The sequence below is a fragment of the Notechis scutatus genome, chromosome 2 (genome assembly GCF_049901735.1).
Source record: "Notechis scutatus isolate UNSWTSFEM ecotype Mainland chromosome 2, rNotScu1.2, whole genome shotgun sequence".
In the NCBI taxonomy this organism is placed as follows: Eukaryota; Metazoa; Chordata; class Lepidosauria; order Squamata; family Elapidae; genus Notechis; species Notechis scutatus.
In genome coordinates, this window is record NC_142010.1 from 228,839,462 (window position 1) to 228,857,400 (window position 17,939).

At 35.1% G+C, this 17,939-nt stretch overlaps 1 protein-coding gene and 1 long non-coding RNA gene across 9 annotated transcripts in view; one reads left to right on the top strand and one right to left on the bottom strand.

Annotated features, from left to right (window-relative positions):
* The window catches only part of MEF2C (myocyte enhancer factor 2C), a 199,734-nt gene that overhangs the window by 42,597 nt on the left and 139,198 nt on the right, over positions 1-17,939 (top strand). The gene's annotated exons all lie outside the window — the stretch shown is intronic.
* LOC148132538 (uncharacterized) overlaps positions 1-17,939 on the bottom strand; it is a 31,528-nt gene that overhangs the window by 12,759 nt on the left and 830 nt on the right. Inside the window, exon 2 of the long non-coding RNA XR_015748143.1 lies at positions 17,229-17,390. This is a non-coding gene — a long non-coding RNA (uncharacterized LOC148132538). The remainder of the gene's footprint in view (positions 1-17,228; positions 17,391-17,939) is intronic.

Consider the following 17,939-nt stretch of genomic DNA (forward strand, 5'->3'; position numbering starts at 1 on the left):
TTCCTATTAAAGAGGCAACAAATAATAAAAATAGGAAGTGCCCTATCAAACCCTGCATCAGTTAACAGTGGTGTCCCCCAAGGCAGCCTTCTAGGACCCACACTCTTTATACTCTACATAAATGATCTTTGCGATCACCTTATAAGCAACTGTCTCCTCTTGGCTGATGACGTAAAACTATTCAACACCACCGACAATGCTACCGTCCTAAAGAGGAATCTTGATTATGTGTCTGAATCGTCAAACAATTGGCAACTCCAAATCTCGACCAACAAATGCTCTGTCCTACACACTGGTAAAAAAAGTACGCCAAATACAAGCTAGGCGGATATGACCTCATTGACCCTCACTCTGTCAAGGACCTTGGAGTTCTCATATCAAACGACCTAAGCGCCAGAGCTCACTGCAACAGCATTGCCAAAAAAGGCTTTAAGAATTGTAAATCTAATCTTATGAAGCTTCTCCTCCGGTAATACTGAATCGCTAACTAGGGCATACAAAACCTTTGCTAGACCAATACTTGAATACAGCTCATCTGTCTGGAATCCACAATATATATCGGACATTAATATAATTGAGCAAGTCCAGAAGTATTTCACAAGAAGAGTACTACACTCCTCTGCTCGCAACAGAATACCATACACCACTTGAAGTGCTTGAAATGTTGGGCTTAGACAACCTAGAACTACACCGCCTATGGTTGGACTTAAGCGTCGTACACAAAATTATCTGCGACAATGTCCTACCAGTCAGTGACTATTTCAGCTTCAACTGCAATGATACAAGAGCACACAACAGATACAAACTCAATGTAAACCACTCCAAACTTGATTGCAGAAAGTATAACTTCAGCAACAGAGTGGTCAATGCCTGGAATGCACTACCTGACTCTGTTGTTACATCCTCAAACCCCCACTCCTTTACCCTTAAACTATCCACTATTGATCTCACCCCTTTCCTAAGAGGTCTGTAATGGTCCTGCATAAGTGCACAATCATACCTACCATCCCAGTCCTGTTGTCCCCATTTATTCGTACCTATTTCCTGTATTCATACTCATGTTTATTCTTATAACTATTATCTTGTAAGTGATTGACAAATCAAATAAATCAAATAAAAATAAAGATGTCAGTGTCAGTGAATCCTTTATAAACAGAAGAACACTGACACTGACATCCCCTAAACTCTGCTAAAGATGTTACCTAACCTGGTAACGAAATGTTTGGAAACCAACACACAAGAGAACGAACCTTCAACCTCAAAATAGAAATTACAACTGTTATGCTTCCATTAAAATTTCTTTGTGTGTGTGTGTGTGTGTGTGTACTTGTATGCATGCATGCAGTCTGTCCCTGGGTCTAAAAATGAACTGTTAGGACAACCCATGATCTTTTTTTTAAAAAAAGAATTTTTGAACATCAAATGCATGCACACCGAACAACAGATTTTGTGTTACAATTTATTGTCAATCAGAATTCTATTTTTCTTACTGTATGCTTAATGATAAAACTTGTGACTTCTGAATTGCCCCTTTTTCATAGGAGTTGATTTCTTTGGGTGTTTTTGATAACTAAAAGAGTAATTCTTCAACAGAGGAAAGCTCCATTAATTCCCAAAATCAAAGACTGTTTTAATGAGCTTAGTGACTTGACTGAATTTAAAGTAGTTAATATATACATATACATAAATTAAATATATTTAAATAATTTTATCTCTATATTTAGAGAGGTTTTTTTTTTCAAAAATACCATTCTACTTTAGGATTGGCTGTCATTAATTTAAAGATTGAATTTATTCCTTTATCACGACAATTATTATGTACTTCAAAAATATTCAAGACATTTAAAAGGTATGTGAAATACTAGTCAATGTAATAGTTGTATCTTCATTGAGTGCAATATTGGTGACAATAGCATTCCGTAAAATAACTTTATTTCCTAAATTTGCTAATTGCTAAACTGATACATCTAGAAAGAGGAATTTGAAGCAATTCTAAATATTTTGAAGTAATGTATGTGCACCAGTCTGAATATGTTTATACACACGTTCACTCTGGAAGACTTCATACAATATGATAGAAATTAAAAATAATGTAGGGGAAACAAGTGACAACAGCACATCACAGAAAGATCCATAGTAAAAATACCTTTTTTAATCATATGGTTGAAATTTGATTGAATTGACTAGATAAAGCGAGGCTTTATGGCCAGGTTTATGCGTATGTGTGCTTTTGCTTTGCAGGAATTGTAGTAGTTCAGGTAATAGAGTAATTACAATTCAATTCAGTTCAAACCTTTATTGTCAAGAGTACAATATGTGTACAATGAGATTGGCTGAGCCTCCCTTGCATGCACTCCCCCCAACACAATACAACTCACAGTGAAAACAAAAAATCCCTAACCCAATTCTACTAAGAAACAAACAATCCAATTGCACCATGTGAACTTATTGTCCTGCAAGTCACTTGTACTATGTTGTTGTAAGGTTATTTTCCATTCAGGAGTTTGACAGCCCACGGATAAAAAGTATTCTTCAGCCTGTTTGTGCGGCTGCCTATGTTTCTATATCTTCTTCCTGATGGTAGGAGAATAAGTGCTGACCGGGGTGTGAGTTGATTAGATCAAAGAAAAGGGTATATGATTATGGGCAACAATCTTCACTTCTGATTTTAAAGTTTGTATTAAACTAGGAACACCTCAGAATAGATTAGAAGCAAAGATCCTCATAAGCTAGAAACTAAGATGAAGAAAAAGGGAAAGAAGTGGGTACCTTTGAGCATGAGAAAAACCAGAAGAGGGATATGAGAGTATTGTCCATGGAATTCTCAGTCATCCAGGTCATGGTTGTCCCAAGGAAAAACAAAGCCTATTTGCCTTTGAAAAAACACCTTTGGGTATATGAGAGTTCTTCTCAAGTATCTGAAAGAAAGTGATTGTGGTCCATTTTCTATCACAGCAGTATACAGAACAACAGATGTAAGTTATTTGAAGTCAGTTTCCAATGAAATGTTAGAACAATAAGCATTTTGACAATCAGTTACTCAGAAGAATGGTGGTATTTTTTTGGATATATTTATGCTGAGAATAGATAGTTATCTCTCAGCAATGCTTCAATTTGTAGAATGGGACTCAGTGACCTAAATTCCCCATTCCAATACTGTGTTTCTCTGTAGTAGTTAACTAATCAAAGGAAAACAGGACATTTGGAAAAAATATTCAAAATTTTATCTTTCGCATTGGAAAGATAAGAACAATAATGTCCAAAGCTCCATATACAGCAGTTTATAATACATCAAGTATAAATTCAACTGAAATTAAGCAGCTGTATACAGGAGATATTTAAAAGTCTCTATTTAGTCTACAGTGCTATTGATGGAAAACACTAGACAAATATAAAAATAAAGGAAACCCTGTGCTGAGATACAAGAGGATGTTCAGAAAAGCAAACACTTATGATTAGATCTTGGTATTGCCTTTATGTTTTGAGCACTGATCCTTGAAAATCAGAAAAAAAGAGCCAGTAAAATATTGCCATCTACCATAATAAAGATGACGTCTTCTTTCAGTTGTTCAGAAAAAAATAATTTCTTTCTTAATTGAGGAAATGGAAACATGCAGATAAAAGTTGCAGCTACTGATGTGTTTTTAAAAAAATGCTTGCACCTCCTTGGTAATATTGGATATTTATAAGCCCTATTGCTTTTAAATATATGTTGCTTATTTATGTTCTAAATCAATATTCCATATGCTTATAAATTAGTCTTTTCAGTTTAATTTTTTTTTGGTAGAACAATATAGATAAACTTTACTTGCCTTATCATCCATATTGACTAGTTAATAAATCCAGTAGGCTTCAACAACTTCTTTCCCAGGTGCAATTAAATGCACACTGGAGTTCTTGCCTACTCACTTAGAAATAAATTTTGAGCAAGTTCTCATTGGTTCATAAAGGTATCATTTTAAAAAATCCTCTTTGTATTATTTAGCATCCTCTGGAATCACTGCATAAAACTTAAATAAGCTACAGAAGGAAGGTGGGTAGGTCATCATTAAATATTCTACTCATACAATATGTTCTATATAATATGATTGATATACATGTACAACTGGGGAAGATGAATTAATCCATTTTCTATGGTAAATATTATGTGTGTGTGTGAGAGAGGGAGGGAGGGAGAGAGAGAGAGACTGAGTGTGCAAATAAAAAGGCAGTCATTTATCAAAAGTCTGAAATGATTAAGCTCAACCAAAGGATTTTTCACTCTTTGTGCACCAGATAAGATGACTAGCATTTAGAGCTTTCTCCTAAGCATACTTACAAACAATTCAGTTGAATTCAAAGGGACTTTTATTCAAGTAAATAGGTTCAGGATTGGTATTTGAAGTTTTCCAGATTTTCATTGCATGGTATTCGGTAAACCTGTTATGGTTACAATTTCCATTATTCCCATTTGCTCTGAAAGCTCCTGAGCTGGGAAGTTGAAAATTCAGTGAGTTTTGCTTCTTAGTAGAAGCCTCTGTGTTGGTTCTTTCTAATATTTCCTTTGTTTCTGCTGTTTCCCTTTTGATATGCATAGCTTTTTATACTTTCCCAGAAACTTTTATTTCACAGGGCTACTGATATCTGTGTGACGTGACATGACACAATGTTGCTTCAACATGATTTGCTTTGCTATAATGATTCATCTTGGAAAAACAATTTGGTGGGCTTGAATCATATTTGAACAGTGGTTTAGGAGGAGCAACTCTTAGCTTCCTCTCTACTTAATTAAAGTGATTCTAGGCTGGATGGCATAAGAAAAGTGTGAAGGCTTTGCTGAAGTCCACAAAGCCTGGAAACTCTGCAGCTTGTATTAAATAGTCTTCAATCTGGCTTTCTTTAGTACATTCTAGTTTTGGGGTATTTTGGACCCTAATCCTGTGAAGAAGATTTGTCAAAGAAGACCTTTCAATCCTTTCTCAGGGTTGGTCAGCTAAGAGTGGATGGGAGAAGCCGACCACTTGCAATCAGAAGGCGTAAATGCTTCTGGTAAGACAGGAACTTTGTAACTAGAAGAAAATGAATGTCTAAACAATTAGTATGTGCTTATCTAAAATAATGACCAGAAGTCCATTCACATGAAAGGGCAAGAGAAAAGGGCTTAAGGTTTAAACTAGGTCTTTCTCTCTCTCTCCCTCTCTCCCTGCCTCCCTCTCCCTCTTTCTTTCTCCCCCCATCCCTCCCTTCCTCTGTCTCTGTCTGTCTGTCTGTCTGTCTGTCTGTCTCTCTCTCTCTCTCTCTCTCTCTCTCTCTCACTCACTCACTCACTCACACACACGCACACACACAGAGGAAGAACTTGTATATAAATATATTCTTACTTGTCTGCAGTAAAGTTTTATGCAGTCATGCTGTGAACCTTCTGCTCTTAGCTACTTATTGCCCATGAGTTTTGTTTCTAGAGATTTACTGATCTTACGTCTAATGGTAGGCAAATTGTATGACAGAAACAGTCTTTCTGGATGACTTCTCTTGCCCATTGATCAGCAGGTGGGCATTTAAACCTTCATCTCCTATATTGGCAATTCTGTCTGAAAACATTGGAACAAACTTTGAAATGAAACAAAGCAACAATGTGATCTTACAAGTGAGGTAACTGTACCATATTGCTTTGTGAAGTATCTTTGAGAGGATGCTTCATTTGAAACTTTGTCCAAGAAAAGTATCTTTTAAAAGTTTTGCAGACCCTTACTAATATGCAGTAAATATGTATCTATATAAATGTCAACCCTTTGATATAAGCAAGGTTAGGAAAAAAACAGTCTTGGAAAGGTTTTTTTTAGTGTGGTAAGGGTATTCTATCAGAATTTTGAATCAAAACTCCTATTTCAATTTATACTTAATGCAATCAAGGCCAAGTTGTGTTGAGTTTTGTTTTCATATTTTCTATTTTTCTCCTATTCAAATTTCCTTTTTTGTGGCATATCAGATTTCCTTTCCCTCTTTTCTGAGTAAAACCCAATTAAACAATAAATGAAATAAAGATACAGCAGCAACAAGTCCACACACATGCACTTCTGCTAATGTAAGGTGATGGATAATAGTGCTGGAGTATTATTATTATTTTTTTGTCACTTGTTCAGCGGCCACCAAATCGCACCAGAAAAGCATATTGCTTTCTACATATTGCTGTTAAAAATTTATTGATTTTTCATTTTTTTCATCATTAGACTAAGTATGCTAATTAGAATGTAAGGTTCTGTGTCATTGGTAGAACAGAAAAAATTGTCTATCTCTCTTCGAATACAGAGAAATTGTTCTAAAATTCTTGGTATCAACAATGAGTTTTGTAACAGATATTCTCAGACACAGAGAGCAAATATGAGCACAGTTCCCTAGTTTATCAATAGTTATCCAATTGCAGAACGTATTTCAATAATTTGGGGACATTCTTTTATGTATCATGTTGGATATGGGATTATTTTAAATCGTAACCATAAGTTAAATTCGTTTTGTTTTAAATGCTTTCAATTTCTTCCTGCCTCATAACTTTTCAAAATACCTTTTCTTTCATATTCTTGAATAGAATATTTCTTTTCAACACAATTCCTTATGGAACTAGAGAAGATGAGCTTTAAATAGGCACAGTATATCTAATAATCACAAAACCAATCTGAAAGTTATTGTCTCCTGCCATGCAAACTGCTCCTACTACAATGTCAATAATATGATTGAGTCCAACCTCTTCCTAAATGTAGTTGTATATTTTATGAAAACAAAGTATTACATAGATGTGTGTGCCTATATGCACAAACTCAAGTTTTAAATATCACTATTTTTCTTCCAGAGTTTTAATTTAGATGAGTATTGTTTTTTATGCTTGATTTTTTTTAATAAAAGCACGTTCTTCCCTTTGGTTATACCATGAAAATGTAAAGAAAATGGCATTAAAGGAAAAATAGAATCCTCTCAGTACAGCTAAGAAAGAACAAATGTGGGCATTTTGCACTCAAAATACTTTGCAATGCCTTGCCAGAGTCTCTGTTTCTGATTGAGAGAGACCACCCTCTTTAACAGTGAAATGTTGATTTTTCTCTCTGCTGGCTTGGTCGTGGCCTTAGTTGGGTACAGACAGCTTGTTTTGTGAAGCTGTCCCAAAATATGTATTATTCATGGACTGTAGCCTACTGAAAGACTTAGCATACTTGTAATGAAAAGTTAGAATTTTAAGAGTAGTCCAGTACACTCATATCTTAAGACTCTGATTTAACCGATTCAGGAAAAGCACATATCTTTACATTTTTTTTATTGCCTACATCTGCAAACATTCTGTCTATGGTATTCCCCAAAAAGAACTAATGACATATTTTCAAATGGTAGATGCATGTTTATTTCAAAATGGGCCACCTGATTCCATAGGTTTTGCTTTGCATTTATTGACCTGATATTTGTGCAAACCTTAGGACTCAAACTCATAAGCATTGTTCAGGATTTAATTCTTGAGGATCTATATTTTTTTTATTTACTAACCAGGATACATCACTGTATTTAAAAAAAAGCTGTGAAAGAGATCTCTGCTAAACTTTGTTGTTAGGTAATTTATTGTTTGAGTGGAATTGTAGTAGTTATTGAATTTTTATTTCTAAAGTGACAAAATGAATAAGTTTCTCGGGAGAAAGGTATTAGCAATATGGTAGTTCACCTTTATCCTTTAAACCATCTGTGCAAATGTTATTGTTTATTTTGTAATGAATTTTTTTTAATGAATAATACTTTGTCACAGTCATGCCCCTTCCCTTAAATGTACATGGTATAGTCCTAGAGAGGTGTAAAACCAATGCTGTACCAAATTTTATGTAGGTAATAGCCAGCTCCTATATGCTTTCATCTTGATTTGTATATCATTGATATTCACTGTTTTCATATTTGCCTCCCATCATAGTTAATAAGAAATAAACCTCTTTCTGCCAAGTAAAAATTTAGACTGGCTTGGTAGTAGGATAAAAAATGCTGCTGCTGCCTCTATCTGTTGTGCATATCTTGAGCCCTTCTTGTTCTTCATCTGGCAGAATATCAATATATAATTGTTTGGTTAATATTTAAAACACAGGCTACAGAGAACAGTAGTTTAGTCAGCCCAAGAATTTGTAGGCAGTTCCCATAATCTTTGGATATTTCATTTTTCTGAAATTTGCCTATTGACTTATAATTTTTAATATGACAGAAAAATAGTTAAAGAGGAAATAGTCATAACAATACATTTAACTGACCATAGCCATGTCTTTCTTTACGACCTACTTGTTTTTAGATTAAATGGCCAAATATGTCATTCAAAAGCCAAGAGTGGTCCTAACTTGGAAAAAAAAATCAGGTAGTCTATACTTCTTTGATATTTATAAAATATTCTTTGAATATATACTTATAGTTCTTTACTCTTCTAGTAGAATTCTAAATTTATGTATCTATTCTTACTCTCAGCAGGAATATTAACTTTTAATTTGAAAATACTAAAAGTGGATCAAGTTACTATATCCCAGATTGCAAAGCTAGGCTGTATAACTTGCAAATTATGCAAACCTATTTAATTTTTTTGTTTTCTAAAAAATCACTTTCTCAATATTTTCTTAAAAGAACATATCAGATAATTAAAACTGTCATCAGTATAGATATAAGTAGATCTTTCCTAAATAAAAAGGTTTTCTTTTAATTACTAATTTGGAATAGTATTCAGAATAATCTAGGAAAAATGTTCAGTGGTGCTATTAAATAAGGCAAACCAGAAGTTTTCACAGTACTAATTTGCTTCTTCCATGAAATCATTATATTGCCCTTTTGATTCATTTGAATTACATATATTGTTATATTTCAGTTCCCAGAAAAGAACCTCGTTTTCTCTCTTGTGGATAATCTCATAATTTCTTTTACATTTTATAGACTTCAACCACTAAAAATTTCTCCTCTTGCTTTTCAAGTTCCCTTTGTCAAGTAGATTCATGTAAGAATTTATAAACTATGGGTACAGTTCAGTTAATGGATACACAATTATCATTTTACAGCATCTCTTTATAACGTAATTTGGTGCTTTCTTTTTTAGGTGGCATTTTTCTTTCCATGCTGAAACTAATGCTACTGGAGGGAAAACCAGCTAAAGGATATTAAACTTTTAGGAAAATCCTATTACACAATTCTGTACAGAAAGATCCAGCCTAGAGTGGCATACAGGGTAAATCTAGGGCTGCAATTGTCATGTAATTTTCCTGTATTAAGCACCATTGATTTACTTCCTAGTTGATACCATTAGGATATCACTCTAGGACCTGTGAGACTAGGCTCAAATTCTGGGGTGAAAAAGTCCCCCAATCTGATATTCTGGTATACTTTCTTATATCTTTAATAAATGTATAGAAAAGGGAAAGGGCAAATGGCTTATGACAAAAAGGGAAGGGGAGTGAATAGGAGAATGTCACTCCACTCCTCCACCTTTGGGGAAACCTGGCTGCTTCAACCTGCCCTTCATTTTCCACAAGCCAGCAGTCTATTATGCCTTTTGTTTTCAGGATGTCCATTTTCTTGAAGCTACGGCTGCTTTTCCTGAACACTTTGCTTGCCAGAAAACATATATTTCCTTTCCTTGGTGGACTGGGTTCCACTGACACTGATGTCTCTTGGTCCAGATGAGCACCTCAGGCATATGCTCAACTGAGGCCACTTGCCACCTTCTTTCAGCATTGGCCAGTTTCTTGCTTACTCTTTGCTTTTTCTTGAAAGGGTCCACCCATTTCCTGCCATGCCCATCCTTTTGGCCAATCATTAGAATCCTTTCCTGACTCTTCTGGTTTCCTGTACAATAGGCTACACCAGAAAGTAGGCCAAACTCAGGTGAAAGCAGTTTTTTTGTGGAAAGGAACAAATCTGGCCCCACCAATATGGCAATATTACATTTGGGAATTTTTCACTTCATTATTCATTTTGACCAATGCGTATATTGTAAGAAATAGTTTCTTATGAAATATTTATCTGCTTATCAAAAATTAACATATAAGCCTGCAATGTGAATAGTTTTCCTGATTCTTTAAATGACAAAATTACAAAATTGAGACTCTTTTTGAATTTGTTTACTGTCCGTGTGTGTGTGTGTGTGTGTGTGTGTGTGTGTGTGTGTGTCAGAAGGTTCAGTGTTATTCTCTGAATATTATCTGAACTATGCTGCTATATTCTCACCCTTACCCATGTAAGGCAAAACATAAACTAGAAATTAAATGGTTAAATAATCTTCTCACCACCTCAAGTTAAAAGCAAATTCAAAGCTTTCTCAGCTGCATTTCAATAAATTAAAATAAGAAAAAATATTGTATGAATGTGTGTGTGTGTGTATCTGTGTGCAAGAGAGAACAGGTAATGATGAATTTAAAAAAGAGAAAGTACTTATTACAAGCTAACATAAGACTCCAAGAATCTCAGAACTTACTAGACATACTAAAGATCACATAATCAAATAACTATCATTAAATAGTAATTGCATATTAGATAAATATTTCATTATATTTGCCCAAACTAAGTCTACATCAATAGGCACTCTCCTCATAGGTGGCAAGTGCAATCAAAACCTTGATCCATTGATTGAAATAGTCTTTATCTTTTTAATGATGCATAAGGACATTTACATTGTCCACTTGTGAAATTTCAAGTACTACGTAGTTCAAAAAAATATTATTGCCTAATTTTTTTTAGCTTTTGTCGCACAATATGTTTACATAATCCAGTATTTCTCCTCTAAATTTAGTAAGTATAAGATATTGTAAAAACATGTTCTAAAGAAGCATTGTCCTTATTGCACCTCCAGAAAAACGCTGTTTTTGACAACCGTTTTCTCTACAAATGTATCATAGTCCAATAAATTCTAAATACTATTTTTGCTTTATAAGTTCTAATATGAGATCCATTGGCACTCTTATTATAGAAGCTAAAACATTCTCCCATTATCTAGACCAGAGGTGTCAAACTGATGCCCTTGAGCTGGATATGTCATGTACAGGTCACGCCCACCCCAGTTCCTCGGACGGGTAAAACATCATGAAACGTCACGTGACAGCAATGTCACACTGAGAGTTTGACACCCATGATCTAAACAACAAAAGACTCTATTTTTTTATTTCATTCATTCATTAGGATTTGCATTTATTTATTGGTAACAACTATCTGTAGAAATTAGAGTAGATTTTTTTAGTTTTACAGGATTTAACAAGTTGTTCTAATATATCAGGTGTCAATGTTGCTGTGCCAAAATATATTGTTAAGATGATATGTCAGAAATAGATATGTACTTGAATAATAATTGCTTTAGATAAATTTATATATAGAATTGTAACTAATTTCTACAATGATATGTTATACTTTTTTCTTTTTTTCTTTGTTGTATTTTTTTTCTTTTTAAAACTATATCTGTGTCTTTTATCTTTGACAATGTATGTATTTTCATCTTTGTGTTTTATTTCTCCATTTTTATCATTTTAAAAAACAATAACAATAAATAAAAAGACTGAAATCAAATAAGAAAGGAATTGCTACAGTTCTTTCTCTGTGAAACATCATCAAAATTTTCCACGAAATTTAGTGATATAATACTTTGTCCCATCTGTTGGCTATTTTTTGTCCAGTGAAGCAACCTAAATGAACAGATGTAGAAGATCCAAAAAGAATTAATTAATCCAGTATTTTGTCCCAATTTCTTTCTAGAAGAAAAAAGGAAATTTTGAATCATGTCCTCAGTGCCATTTTAGAATATTTTTGCAAGCAAATAATTGAGAGCACTGATCTGTTCTTTTCCTGCAACCTACTGTGTGAGAAAAAAGAAGGAAAGAAAGCCATGTTAAGAAGAGAGTGGTTAATTCTTCTTTTAGTTCAATCAATGTTGGCATATATAGGCTCTCCAGATTATTTTTCCGATCATGGCACATGACAAAAACAAAATTACTTCCCTTGATATTGGTCATGATAGTATATAGGATTAAAATAAGTTTTGACAGGGATGACTAATATTTATTGGTATGATCAGAATACTCTGAATGAGCAGAAGTAGATAAATCAACATAACTTTGGAGCCATTTGTTTTCTTGTTGTGTTAGTTTGGAATGATGAAATAATGAAGCTTTCCCTTTTATAGAAGAGAGCTCTAACTGAAGAAAAGGCTACAGTTCATAGCTTAGTCAGAATATGAATTCCTTTGTACTGGGGCTATTTGTTATTTGTGTGTGCGTGTGTGTGTGTGTGTGTGTAAGAGTAAACTTTTGGCAATTTATATACTAACTGGATCATAATCAGAGTTATCAGTAATTTTTGGATCAGCTACATTTACCTAGAGAAATTTAAAAATGCATATAGAGATCTAATTCTTTGTCAAGAAATTAAATCTAACGCATGTCTAAGAGGTGTGAATAGTATACCTTACCATCCTAATCATCTTTGTGCACAAATTGTTACATAATAACATTTTATTATGTCAAGGAGGAAATTAATAGCAGTTCTATTTGAAGCTTGACAGACGTGCCAAAATTAGCATGGCAGGTATAAGTCTTGCCATCAAGTTGGCTAAGACAAAAAATTCTAAATTAGGCATTCAAGATCAGGGTTGCCACGTTTTTACAGTACAGTACAGTTACAGCAGTTGTGTCTTTGATATGTTGACATTAATAAAGGGTTATATTTGTCTCGATGCTCTAAAGCAGTCTTTCCCAAACTTGGCAATTTTAAAATGTGTGGACTTCAAGTGGTAGAATTACCTAACTGTCTAGGGACTCCTGGAAATTGAAGTCAAAACATCTTAAATTCAGGCTAGCTAGGGAATTCTGGGAGTTGAACTTCATACATCTTAAAATTATCAAGTCTGAGGAAGAGCTCTAAAGAATATTTACTGTGCATCTACTAATTTCCCTAATATGTGTGACTCTTAATGTGGGTGGTTTGTGGTCAACTGGTAACTAAGGACATTGACCTGTTTACTATATAGTCCTTTCTATAATTTCTTTCTGTGGAATCCTCATCTTCTCTGAGCCCAATTGCTTGCTTGCAGATGTTTGAATACCCAAGTAGCAGAGGTGGTGTTCAGCAGGTTCTGACCAGTTCTGGAGAAACGGTAGCAGAAATTTTGAGTAGTTTGGAGCAGCGGTTGCCGACCGGTGGGCCATGAGAAAATTTTGGTGCGCCACAGAGAAATCTCACCCCCAGATCACCTCCCCAAAGCAATTAATCCAGGCTGCACAGAAACGCAAGGCTGCTCAGCCCACATGGCCCGCAGGGACCTTCCCCGCCCATTCACTCCTTACCTGGCAAACTTGTCTGCTAAGTTGCTATTTTTCCTTTTTCCGACCATCATCTGTTCTGCTGTGCCGGGAGATTTAGATTAGCTAGGACGCAGGAAATGGTTGGATTTCTTGCTTTCTAGCTAAGCACAGCTGAACCTCCCTTAGGACTGAAGGTTTGCTTGCAAGCAAATTCAGTGCAGACTCACGGCAAGCAAATTTGAGAGACTGAGCTAGCAGATGGCAGATAGATAGATCACAGAATGATTCTGTGAGCAACTCAATCTGCCTGCTTTGCCTGATTTTGGATAAAAGTTGCTTTTTTATATAAAAAAAATCAATATTTACATACATAGTGTGTTGTGAGTTAATTTTGTGAGTTTGCTTGCAAGCAAATTTTATGTGACAGACTGAGCTAGCCAATGGCAGATAGATAGATTTCTGAATGAATCTGTGATTCTGTGAGCAACTCAATCTGCCTGCCTGCTTTGCCTGATTTGCCTGGGTAAAAGTTGCTCTTTTTTTAAATAGAAAATTCAATATTTATATAAATATTTATAATATTTACATACAAGCCATGCCCAGCCAGTCACATGACCACCAAGCAACACACACAAATTAGGCCACGCCCACAGAACCGGTTACTGGTCCCTGGGATCTAAAATTATGAGTTTGGTGGTCCCTGAGGTCCAAAAGGTTGGTGACCCCTGGTTTGGAGAACCAGCAAATACCACCTCTGACTGGCCCCGCCCCCATCTATTCTCTGCCTACCGAGTCCCAGCTGATCAGCTGGGTCTTCTTTTGTTGCTCTGCACAGGAGAACGGAGCTGGAAAGCAGATTAGTGGGGTAGGGAGGGAATGGGATTTTGCAGTAACCTTCCACCAGGAGTGGGGTGGGAATGGAGATTTTACAGTATCCTTTCCTGCCACACCCACCACACGCCACATCATGTCCACCAAGCCATGCCCACAGAACCGGTAGTAAAAAAAATTGAATCCTACCACTGCCAACTATGTAACATCATCAGTGCAAGCAAATGTGGCATTTGATCCTACTTCTATACACAGTAGCTTGCCCTGCCAGTTTTTCTTTCTGGGTTTCTTCTTATAATTTCTTTCTTTAAATAAATGCATATTTTAATAAGTCATGTACTGTATATTTATTCAAAGAAGCTTCAGAGACTTTGCTCAGCCTGCATTAGCTTGGAAACTTATGCTTTCCATTTGTATTACTCCTTTCCATCTACAGCCTATAAAGACACAATTCAAAGATACAGATTGCCTTTGGGGAGAACAAGGCCTTCATCAGTTGATAAATGAATGTTAAGAGAAACAAAATAAGAACCCTTTGCCTTTGATATCTTTGTTAACATGAATAAGTCTGAGGACTGAAAATGTTTTAAAGCGCTTCAGGGTTCAATTTCTGAGCTTCATGCATTCCAGAGTTATTGGGAATTTGTGCTCTAGAAGTCCTAACCTGTCCAGTTAGTGATTATGTTACCCCAATATATCTGGTGGGGTATAGACGAAGGCTTTTGCAAATGATGTCCTTATTTGTCCTGTGGTGACCTTACAGTGCTATCCACAGCTTTTTTAGAATTAGAAAAAGATTATTTTAATTCCCTCTCAAAGGGCTTCCCTGTCATTTCCAGGCTGTTGAAAATGCTCACAGACTTGAACAAGTGCTGTTCAACATAAAATCATTAGTATTACCATGCTTAGAAGCACCGGTTTGATTTTAAGGCAGGGCAGTGGCCTTCAACAGCATGTATCTGGGTTATATTATGTTCAATATAACACTATTTTGGCAGGTAACTTTATTCAGGCACACCATGTTCCCTTTATGATTCTTTTCATTGTATGTGAAATAAGCACGTGATCAAGCATTTGTGCAATTAAAAGATTCTTTCACCAACTGCTTTTTAAAAATATTTCACTACAGCAAATGACTTCACAATCTGTTACATACAGGTAGTCCTTGACTTACAATCACAATTGGAGCTAGAATTTCTGTTGTTAAGCAAGGCAGTTGTTGAGTGAGTTATACCTGATTTGATGACCTTTTCTTCCACAGTTGTTGAACAGATCAGTGCAATTAAGTGAATCATGAGATTGTTAAATCAAGCCAGCTTCTCCCATTGCCCTTGCTTGTCAGAAACTGGCTGGGAAGATTACAAATGCTGATCACATGAACCTGGGATGCTGCAACCATCATAAATACATGCCGGTTGCCAAATGCCAAAAAGTTTGATTACGTGACTGTGGGGATGCTGAACAGTTGTAAGTGCGAGGACCAGTTGTAAGTCACTATTTTCAATGCTGCTGTTACTTTAAATGATCACTAAACAAATGGCTGTAAATCAAGGACTACCTGGTACAACTACACATATACCAGAATGGTACCAGACTAATGTGGATCATTCATTAGTTCAGATGTCTTACTGTAGTTCTGTCTCATGTACGTATATTTGTATTTCTTGTTTTTATTTTTTAAAAGCGATGTTAATTTTCTTACCGAACGTTCTGTTTTTCTCAGCATTTTCTGATTTAAAGAAAGTTGGGGCATTGTGCAATATCTGTTGTCATAAACCCAATAACTTCAGCAAAGCAAAATACTCTGTTTTTCTTACCTAGAGTTAAAAAAGAAACTTACAACCCAGTTGTGTTGGTACAGTAGCTACATACTTAACCAATCAAGATACCCATTGATTGTGAGAGGTTTTGACATGAGATGTAATTGAAAAGCTATAGAAGTACAATGCTGAAAAATTTTTCTCATTAAACAAATCATCCAAATTGGTAGAGTTTCATCTCTCTTCCTCCATGCCTTAATTGAAGTCATATTGTGGAAAAAATTGGCAATAACTTGTCTTGCAATAATTACTATACTGTAAAATTAGAATAATATGAATAAGCCTCTGTTGTATAACTCCAAGGATGCTTGTTGTGAATGACATAAATTTAAATTTTGTCATGGAAAAAAACTGAATAATCCAGAGAAGCTAATGTAAATATATATATTTTATATGTCTGTATGTGAAAGTATTTTCAATTTGTTACAGGTATGTGTGGCGTTAAAAACATTTGGGGTCAAGATATACTGACTGGACAATGAACATACTTTTTCATTCCATTTCTTAAAGCTGAAGGTCAAGTTATAGATTCCCATGTACTGTAATGTTTTTAAGATTGATATTAAATCAGGCAGTGGTTATATCAGATAAGTATACATTTCTTGATAAATCATTCCAAGTCCTCTTACTAAGCATCCAGACAAAACACGGTGCATTTTTAATTTAATGGCTTTCTCTTTTATGGACTCCTGAAATACTTTTCTTTGCTGGGATCATCTCTGCAATCATATCAATAAAGATATATACTCTTCTCTTCTGATTTGTGTATGTGAATATTATCTTTCTTAGCTGTGTATATAGGTTTAATGACTGTAAATGGATTTGGTAGTCCACAATTGCATTGAATCCAAATGTCTGCAAAATACTGAAACCTCAGACCGTTTTGTAACATCATCACTTAGGACACAAATTTTCACCCTGCCACCTTGTTTTCTCTCAACATTTCATTCAGCAGTATCAGCTTAAATGAATCAATCTTCTCCAGACAGATCTAGATGACTGCATCCTCCATAATTTTAGCCAGAAAGATAGAAAACTGTGGTAGATCATTCACCAGATGAGCTACCATGAGGCTAGAATTCACACTCACTATCATGTTAGTTTGCATATATTTCTTGCATCCAGTGGGTCTTTATAAAGATTCGAAAGAGAACATTATAAAGCACTTTCCAAGAAACCATTTGTCATCAACATAGCACAAGTTACTGGTGTTTCTGTCTCCAGTTTTAAAACCATGCTCATCTTCTTTTAATTCAGTTTACCTTAACATACATGAAAAAGTAGATTGAATAAATAAAGGAGAAATATGCAGCCTTACCTCACACATTTGCCAAACGGGAGCCAGTCTGTTTCACCAAGTTTTTTCTGTGAATTCCTGACTTGTATATAAGTTTTGTCCTGAGGACAATGAGATGTTCTGGGATTCATAATTTTCTAAACACATCCCACAGCTTGACATGAATGACCCAATCAAAGGCATCTGTATAATCAATGAAGAACACATGCTTCCTTTTTGGTATTTCACTTTCTCAATTATTCAATACTTTATAGCATTCCAAATAAATGGAAATGCACACAACAATAACAATAAATTTTAATTTCAGTTTAATATTATTATTTTTATATTTCATAGCTGTTCTTTTAAAATTGGGCAGTGCAGAACACACAGTTGTCTCCAGCATAAATTTTCCAGTGTTCTATAAAGTAGATTATATGCAGAAAGACAGACCCAGAGCCATATAGTGAGTGCTGCAGTTCAGGGAAGTTTTAAACCTGGCTCTAATCCTATTTCAGTCATTTAATACAAAGGCATCTTCCTATTTCAGCTGTTTGCTTTGATGCCACATATGAAAAGGAGGCAACAATAATATACACCTTATGTACATCATATTTCTCCAAGTGCTTGGCAGCACAGTCCATATGTTATTGCCTTGAAGTCTGAGCTAGAGTCACACTAAAGTACATGTGCATGAGTGCAAAAATCAGAATCAAGCTTTAATCCTCTAATCCAATTAAGAGGATTTATCAC